General features: G+C 37.8%; 1 long non-coding RNA gene across 1 annotated transcript; it reads right to left on the reverse strand.

The window, feature by feature from the left end:
- Positions 1–4,338: 4,338 nt before the first annotated feature.
- On the reverse strand, positions 4,339–7,818 carry LOC131247392 (uncharacterized). Its single transcript, XR_009171701.1, has 2 exons — positions 6,517–7,818; positions 4,339–4,645 (listed from the first exon to the last, which is right to left on the reverse strand). It is a non-coding gene; the product is annotated as an uncharacterized LOC131247392 (long non-coding RNA).
- Between the last annotated feature and the right edge of the window lie 608 nt (positions 7,819–8,426).

Below are 8,426 nucleotides of genomic sequence, written 5' to 3' on the forward strand. Positions count from 1 at the left end.
GATGAATTGGCTCAAGTCCTGAAATGCATACCTAAATTAACATTTATATCAGGGAGACAAGAAGGAATTCTTGAAGTGGTTAGTGGTATATTTCCCCTTGCATGTCATCGTTACTCTCAGTGGGAGCTGATTCTAGAAATGTGGGAGAAGTTCAAATGTCGGGATTTGGATCAGATTTTTATAAATGCAGTTTATGCAGGGGGTCATTTTGAATTTGATGCTCGCATGAGTGATATTCGTGATAAATATAAAGAAGCATGGAATATTGTAAAGGATATTAATCCTAAGCATTGGGCCACTTTTCACTTTGAAGAGAAGCTTTATTTTTCTGAGAATTTTTATTTAGATGTGGTACGCGATTGGTGGTGTGATGAGATTGAATGGACAGAGGTGCCTATCAGGCTATCACTAGGGTGTTGGTAAACATGCACGATTATATGAAAGATATATTTACAAAAAGGCTTAATGAAAGTTCAAACTGGGACAGAATATCGGTTCCCTCCGTTGAAGTTATAATAGAGGATTACATAGAGGATGATTATTCTGTGTGTGGTGGTGCAGCAGAGCTTAAGGTTCTTTGTGCAGAAGATGCAAATACAGAGAAGGTGGATCTTGAACGGAGAACATGCTCATGCCTTTTTTATTTTCTAAGTCAGACAATGCTCATGCCTTGACTGGCAAATCTTTGGACACCTTTGCAATCATGCCATTGCAGCTATCGAATACAGTGGACGTAACATAGATGACTATGTTGATGTGCATTTCAGGGTTGACAAATATAGGGAGACATATTCAGAGGTTATTCACCCATTGCATTTGGCAAATACAAGCTTAAGCAAAGGGAAGAAGATAAAATATGTTGATTTTGAAGAGAGACGCCTTGTCTAATCCATTGGGTAAAAACAAAACAGGATAGATAGGATGATTATTATGATTTTATTATGATGGCCATCAAATTTATGTTTTGTAGCCGATGGACAGAGAGGATGTCACACACAACACGGTGGGTCTCCTAGTTCTTGGGCCTTGTACGAGGAAGTGGGTGAGATCCCTGACTTTGGGTCCACCTTGATGCATGTTACTTACATCCATTCCGTTCAACCTTTTTGACAGTTCATTTTAGGGCATGATCCTATAAATGTAGCAGATCTAAATCTCAGTTGGACGACCATACCACAAGAAACAGTGGTGATGGATCATTAGAAATTTCTTGTGGGCTACAAAAGTTCTGGATGAAGCTGATATTTGGATGAGTCCTTCATCCAGGTATTCCTGACCTTATTAAAAGGTTGGACCGAAAATTAAAATTTCAGTGGCCCCAAGAAGTTTTTAATGGAGGAGATTTAATCACCACTGTTTCATGTGGTGTCATCCACTTAAAATTTTAATGTGATTCATTTTTAGCATGACACCCTAAAATGAGCTTTCAAAACGGATGGACGGCCGTGGATTCAAGCTACGTAAATCACAGTAGGCCCCACCGTCAGGGATCCCACCAACTTCCCCGGCTTTGTACCCTTGCCTATGCCACATGTCCTAGCCTCCGTTTTGTGTGCATCATAGCATTATGTGTATAGAGTAATCTGGACATTGGTATTTTATGATTATAATGCTTATTTATAGCGTTTGGCAGTCAATTTGTTCCTATTATTGTGGACCTTTGTGCTTACACTATTTGGTGTTTGGATTACATAAATTGCAATTTCATAAATTAATGATAAACTATGTAAATTATTATTTACTTTGTTGGTTTTTTAATAATTAAAATGCTTATGCTAAGAATTTATTAATTTAAAAAAATCTAATAATTAAAATACTTAAGATAATCTAACCATGTGATTTTTAGGCTTCCATATATGCATTATGGTGTCCACAATTTGGACGGTATGGATTGAACTAAATATATTAAATAATTATTTAACCATTTGACAAATGGCATTTAATATGGTCAGTCCAACTAGCACTAGAATGGAAATTGCCCCCTCCTAATACAGGACTTGCAGTTGCAAAGGAGCATGTGCCACCACCCAATAGGCCACACATTCTAATATGGTCCTGGATTTGTTCTGTCCAATTACTCAACGCTACTTATAATCACAACCAATACGACCATATCTCCAATACAGTGGCAGGAGCCCAAGCCATGCCATGGCGGAAGGTTTGCAACTCTGCAGGGACAAGGGGCTGTCCAACATCATCGCAAAAACAGACTCGCGTGGTCTACAAGGCGTTGATCAATCCCAGCTGCTGGAAAATCTGGTAAAACCTTGGAAAAATCCAACATCTTATCCAGTCCATGCATATCCAATTCTCCCATACTCTTCATGAGGGCAAATCAGTGGCAGATGGCCTCGCCAAAACAGCCAGCAACGGGTCCCCTAACAGGATATTCCTTGCTCCGGCTGACCTCCCCAGATTCATTAGAGGCTCATATCTCCTTGATAAAGCCTCCTTAGGCCTCATTAGGCACAACAAGCCAAGAAAAGGAATAGGCTGATTTACTTTTGGTTAGGCCCAGTTTTTTTGTGCTGCGGGAGGCCTCTTTTTGTTGTAAGCCTTCATTGCCCTGCTCTCTCACTCGATCCTCGCCTTGCGGGCTGCTCAGCCAGTTACTTGTTCTTGGGAACCTTTTCCGGCAGAATTTCTCCTCCATTCCATTTTCCTCAGGAAAAAAGAAAAAGAAAAGAAAAGAAGGCCGGTCTTGGATCCATCAGGTGCTCTTGACGTGGATCCCAATCTTCTGATAGCCCCAGAGACAAGTTCTGATGTTTGTTTTTTGCTTTAGAGGGGAGGGCCATCAGGATGCTTTCATCCGATCTTAGCGTGTAGCCTAAGTTGTGTTTATATGATAGGTGCGGTCCGATATCTTTTTGTTGGGACCCACCCGAAAGGCTGTAAATTTTCTCATATCAATGGAATCTCAGCGGCATGAGCCCACTTCCCTAAAAATAATAATAATAATAATTAATAAATAAATAAATAATAAAAAAGTGAGCCTATACAATCATCAGGTGGGCTACACCATGAAAAAACAATGGACAATCATTCAAAAACCTCCTAATTTAAGTGATGGTACACTTGGTTGGTTGGATTAATCTGATTTCTTTAGCATCCTACTTCCACGGTTGGATAACCTTTTTGAACGGGTTACATCCTACAAATAGTGTTGAGCCCATGTGCCCCCGCTGATGGTGCTATTATGGCTATCATGCACTAGAAACCGACCCTTAATTTGGAGAAATGGTACGATTCTCAACTTAATAACCTAAATAAATTTCTATGATAATTGACCCTTGGTTTTAAATAGCATCCTTGGCTGAGATTTTGCAACTCCACGCTTGAGAAAAAAGCACAGTACAGGGCCCATTTGAACGGTTTATCCGACACGGGGAATTGGGATTTGGCTCATAACAGTGTTTAAGCATCGAATGCTCCTTTCAGGGCCCGTTTGGCCGGTCGGATTGGAAGGGACTGGATGGTATTGGAAGGGATTGAAGTTAAATCCCGGGATTGGCCAGGCGTGCCAAACAGAGTCCGTGATCTGATCCCAATCCCACAGATCTTAAGACAATACACTGACAACACCATCATTACTTTTAAATCCAATCCAATCCACCCTAATTCGTTCAAATTTGCCTGGATGTGTTTGGTCAGAGGGATTGGCAGGGATGAGAAGGTTTAATCCCGGGATTGGCCGGGCGTGCCAAACAGACTGGATATACCAATCCAGGGATACAGCAATCCCATGGATCTCAAGACAATCCACTGACAACATCATCATTACCTAGAAATCCATGCCATCCACCCTAATACCATTCAATCCCTTCCAATCCACCCGGCCAAACGGGCCTTCAAGGATACTCCAAAACGACCCCTAGCATTGTTTCAGTTCAAACAAGCAAGGACCAAACGTTGGATGATTTGGATCTCTCGGTCTAGGAAAACTTAGGACATGATCTTACATGGTGTTGTCCATTCTTTCAACAGTCTAGATTATTGAGCTATTAGCCCACTCTAAGGAAATGAAGAGTATTGGGTACTTTCTTAATACGTCATACTTGTCACTTTGAACTAACCTCCATCTGTGTCCTTAATATCTACCCTCCATGTGGCATGTCCAGGCATTATATGTCCATGTGGAAACGGTATCCATCTCCAATCAGGCTATTCAGACCATTCAATCAATGGTTAGTACTACTCGCATATATAGGTGGTAGCAGGATGGGCTGGGTTCATGTGGATGAATGGATGGATCATCTGGTGTGTTCATTTGTATGAATATTGTATCAATTGGGCAATCCTATTTGTTCAACAAGCAATTTTAAAATGGATAGTTCAAAAGGAAAACAGGCCAACAAGCTCATGTTCAAGTAGAAAAATCAACAATAATAATTGTCCGTCTTTCATGGTTCGGTTCAATCATCCACTTTGGTGGGTTAGAAAAGAGGGATGGCCTAGATTACTTGGCGATGAAATATGCTAATAAATATGTACTTGTAGAATGCAACCTTCTGTTAGAAGATTGATAGATACCAAATACTTGAGCTTGACTTTGTATCTGAGAATTCAAGGTTTGTATGCCTATTTGTATTTGTGGTCCTCTGCTAATGTCAGCATTGCTATCTGTTGCTGTAAGATGAAAAAACTATAGGAAAAAAAAATGGAATATCATTTCTTATCAATGAAGTCAATACAAACAATAAAATATCATGGAAAAACAACATAAATAATAATAATAATAATAATAATAATAATAAATTAATTAATTAAAAAAAAATAAAAGACGAAGAAGAAGGAGGAAAACCATTCTTATAACACATGCATGATCATCCCAACCATATCCATTATGTTGTGGAAGAGTTTGCATAGTGAGATAATGCTTTCTAAGCAGTTTATAACGACTCTTTAATTGTTGAAAATCATTTTGAACCCCAAAATGAAGATTGAATGCATCTCTGGTAGACTTCCAAGCTTCTTTAGTACACCCTGTATTTGGTCATTTCCCAATATTAATTTGTTCTATCAATTTTCCAATTAAGAAGGCAATCACATCTCATACCATTCTACTTTTTCGCAGTCCCGGGAGATAGAACAAAGTGCAAACAGCTTATATTAAATGAAAATGCCAGAGTTCTCACAATAATATAAATAAAACCATCAATGTGAGTAGATAGCATACTCTATCAGATGTAAGAAGCTCGAAAAATTCCTTGTGGGTAGCTCTTGGATTTAGTTTAGATCAAATGCATATGGTTTATTACAATAATCCAGCATGGCATAAGACATAAATATTTAAAGTTGAAAAAAATTCATTTCTTACAGCATGAAGATTATTGAAACTGCAACAACTTGCTGGTTTATGCATCACATGGATTGTGATTAAACCAGCCTTTGCAATAATCCAAAGTGATTTGCAGGATGGACATGGAAGAGTCTGTCTCTGCTATTGCAGTAATGTTTGCATTCAAATCTTCTTCTTTTTCATTTGTTTATCACCCAATGTTCAGTTGGTGCATTTGTTTTTGTCAACTTCTCGCTTCCTCATCAATCAATTCTATTTGAAGTCTCATTTAGGGATGCCATAGATCAGGCCCACAAAACCCTCATAAACCCCACAAAATAACATTATAAACCTTTTTTTTTTTTTTCTGGAAAGGTGATAGACTTCAAAATTCAACAACACCAAAAGGACCATTATAAGCCCATGCCTAATTAAAACACCAAATTTAATGGGGAAAAAAATCCATGAATCCATCAAATCACCACAAAAGAGTAGCAAAAAAGACTCAATTGTGTTAGTGCTATTGTTTTCTCTAAGCATTTGATTATTCGTATGTTGTTGATCATGCCAATGCCAAATACCATAATTCCTTTCCCATGGTATTCTGAAAACATTGAGGTGAATAGTACGAAGTCATCAAGTATGACAAAAAAGACAGCAGCCACTTGAACTTGTTTAAACAGACCCATACCAGATGGATACCCAAAAAGCTTTCAGACTACCAGATTAATCAAATAGAATGGTGAAAAGTAGTAAGAAGTCATTAAGTAAGACAAACAAAGACAGCGGCCACTTGAACTTGTTTGAACAGATCCATACTAGATGTACCCCCCAAAAACTGTGAAGTGTCAAAACACAGAACTGTCAGCTCAGTTGGACCTGTCTCCTCACCAATCAATGGGCAGTAAATTCTGACAACATTGAACCTTAGACTAAATGAACATATCATATTGGAAACCGTTACTAGCAAACTGAGTAATGGATAAAATATTTCAAAACAAGTGGTTTCAATTTGTGGTGGGTAAACTGTTATGCTACTCTTGAACCTGAATTTATTTGGGATCCTTAAAACTGATTGGAATTTACCAAAGAGGTCAAAACTGGAACTATGTAATTTGTTTCCCATCTTTATGGATCAGCACAAAAATTTGTTGGGGTTGAATAATTTAGAATGTCGGTCATTGTGCATTTGTTCATGAATGCCACTTTATAAAGTTTATCAATGAGAACCTAACCTGCCGTCAATTATGAACAACATCAACTCCAGGTATCATATTGCCTGATGCATCTGTAGCAAATCATGAAGTTCAAAAACGAAAACATTCTGAACGCAAAACTGCAAAGTTCATAGATTAAAGGAAAACATTAAGGAAACAAAAAGATTCTGTTGTTTGAATTTGTGAAAAGAGATAAGATCAGTTGCTTTCACGCAGAGTTAAAGAAATAACAAAACCACACTTGCACTTCATCAAAGCTTTCCGGTGAGATAGTGACTTTTGGCTCAACACCTACAGGTAGGAACATTGAAATTAGATACAAATCAGTGTCATAATTATCTTCCTTTGGTTTAGCATTTACTGATTTTTCTTTAATGACAACAGGGTGTCCCACTCCTTTTTAAGGCAAGACTAATCCCTGGAGATGCACGCAATCACCTGCAAACCACGTGCATTGGGTAAATCACGGGAAGAGGAATCAAACTTGCGTTTATGGGGAGCAAACCCATGATGCTAGCCATTCACCCAAACGCCGGTTTAACATTTACTGATAGAAACCAATTGTCAAAAAGATGCATCAAGAGCACTCACAAGGATAGAAACCATAAATGACTGGAAAACTATTCTTTGAGAAAGAAAGAGCTTCAATACACAAAATGACCATATTGCTATTCATGTTCTCGGAACATCACAAGCATGTATTGATTTAACATTGACTAGCAGGCAAAATACGCACGTTAGAAGTCAACAATGCAAGGTGTAACAGAGTGCTTCATACAATAGGTACTAAGTCACTTAAGAGTACTTACATGAATTTAAACAAAAGAAAGGAAGAAGAAACGAAAAAGGATAGTCTTATGCATGTTCTTGATATTTTTGTGCCATACTTGGCTTTCATACAGTCGGAAGTGTCATAAATAATTCTCCTTCCTCAGCCAAATTTACTTTAACTGTGGATTGATGTCCAAACTAGCGAAAAGAACTACGTCCTGATTGTCCACACTTAAAAGTATTAAAAATGAGTGTTGTTTTACTCCATCTTGGGTGCACTAGCCCCTTGTCCATAACCACCTCCCAGCAAGTTGGCGTTTGGCTTCATTGTTGGATGTTAGCCCATCATCCTTAGACATATGGAAGGCACAATTGTTGCCTTGTGTGAGAAATTAGCATGTTGTCCATTATTGATAAAAGTTTTCATAAGGCACCAAATCATCTCCCAAGTCCCCAATTAATATTATTTCATCACAAGTATATATACATTGGACATTTTAAATATATCTTTGAAAGATAAGGTATTAAAAAATAGTTTATGTAATACTTGATATGGTTGTTACATGATGGTGGGAATTGTTATGTGTTATGGGGGCCATAACAGCCGTTGTCAATCTGTTACAGGGCCGATACAATTTTTTTTAAAGGTTGAAACAACCGTAATGGCCTGTAATGTAATGGTAATAATGAAGATCGCCGCTATGGCCACCATTACCATAAATAAATACCTTTTCAAAAAATATATATATATATATATTCTAATGTTTGGATTAAGACCATTAAGATATCTTGAAATCTTTTGGTCTTCATACTCAAGAAACCCTAACCATGATGTCAATGTATGGAACTCCTTAATAAATTCATCTATCAATTTGTATCCTTGACTTAGATTGCGACATCTTTGATAATGGTCACGGGCATAAGTCACATAAAGGATCTTCCTTGTAACTTTTTTTTTTCATCTTTTCCTGAGAATTTACTTTTTCCTTATCTTGACGGATTCATCCGGCTTGGTAATCATTCCAACATACTAACATGTACCAGAATACTTCATTTTGACGAAGTCATCAATATGCAAACGATAATAGAATTTTGGAACTTTTAACTTAATTATGGACTCTCTTTATGTTCCAACAATTGAAGAACTCGATCATTGG

This window comes from Magnolia sinica, chromosome 1 (genome assembly GCF_029962835.1).
Source record: "Magnolia sinica isolate HGM2019 chromosome 1, MsV1, whole genome shotgun sequence".
NCBI classification, from domain to species: domain Eukaryota; kingdom Viridiplantae; phylum Streptophyta; class Magnoliopsida; order Magnoliales; family Magnoliaceae; genus Magnolia; species Magnolia sinica.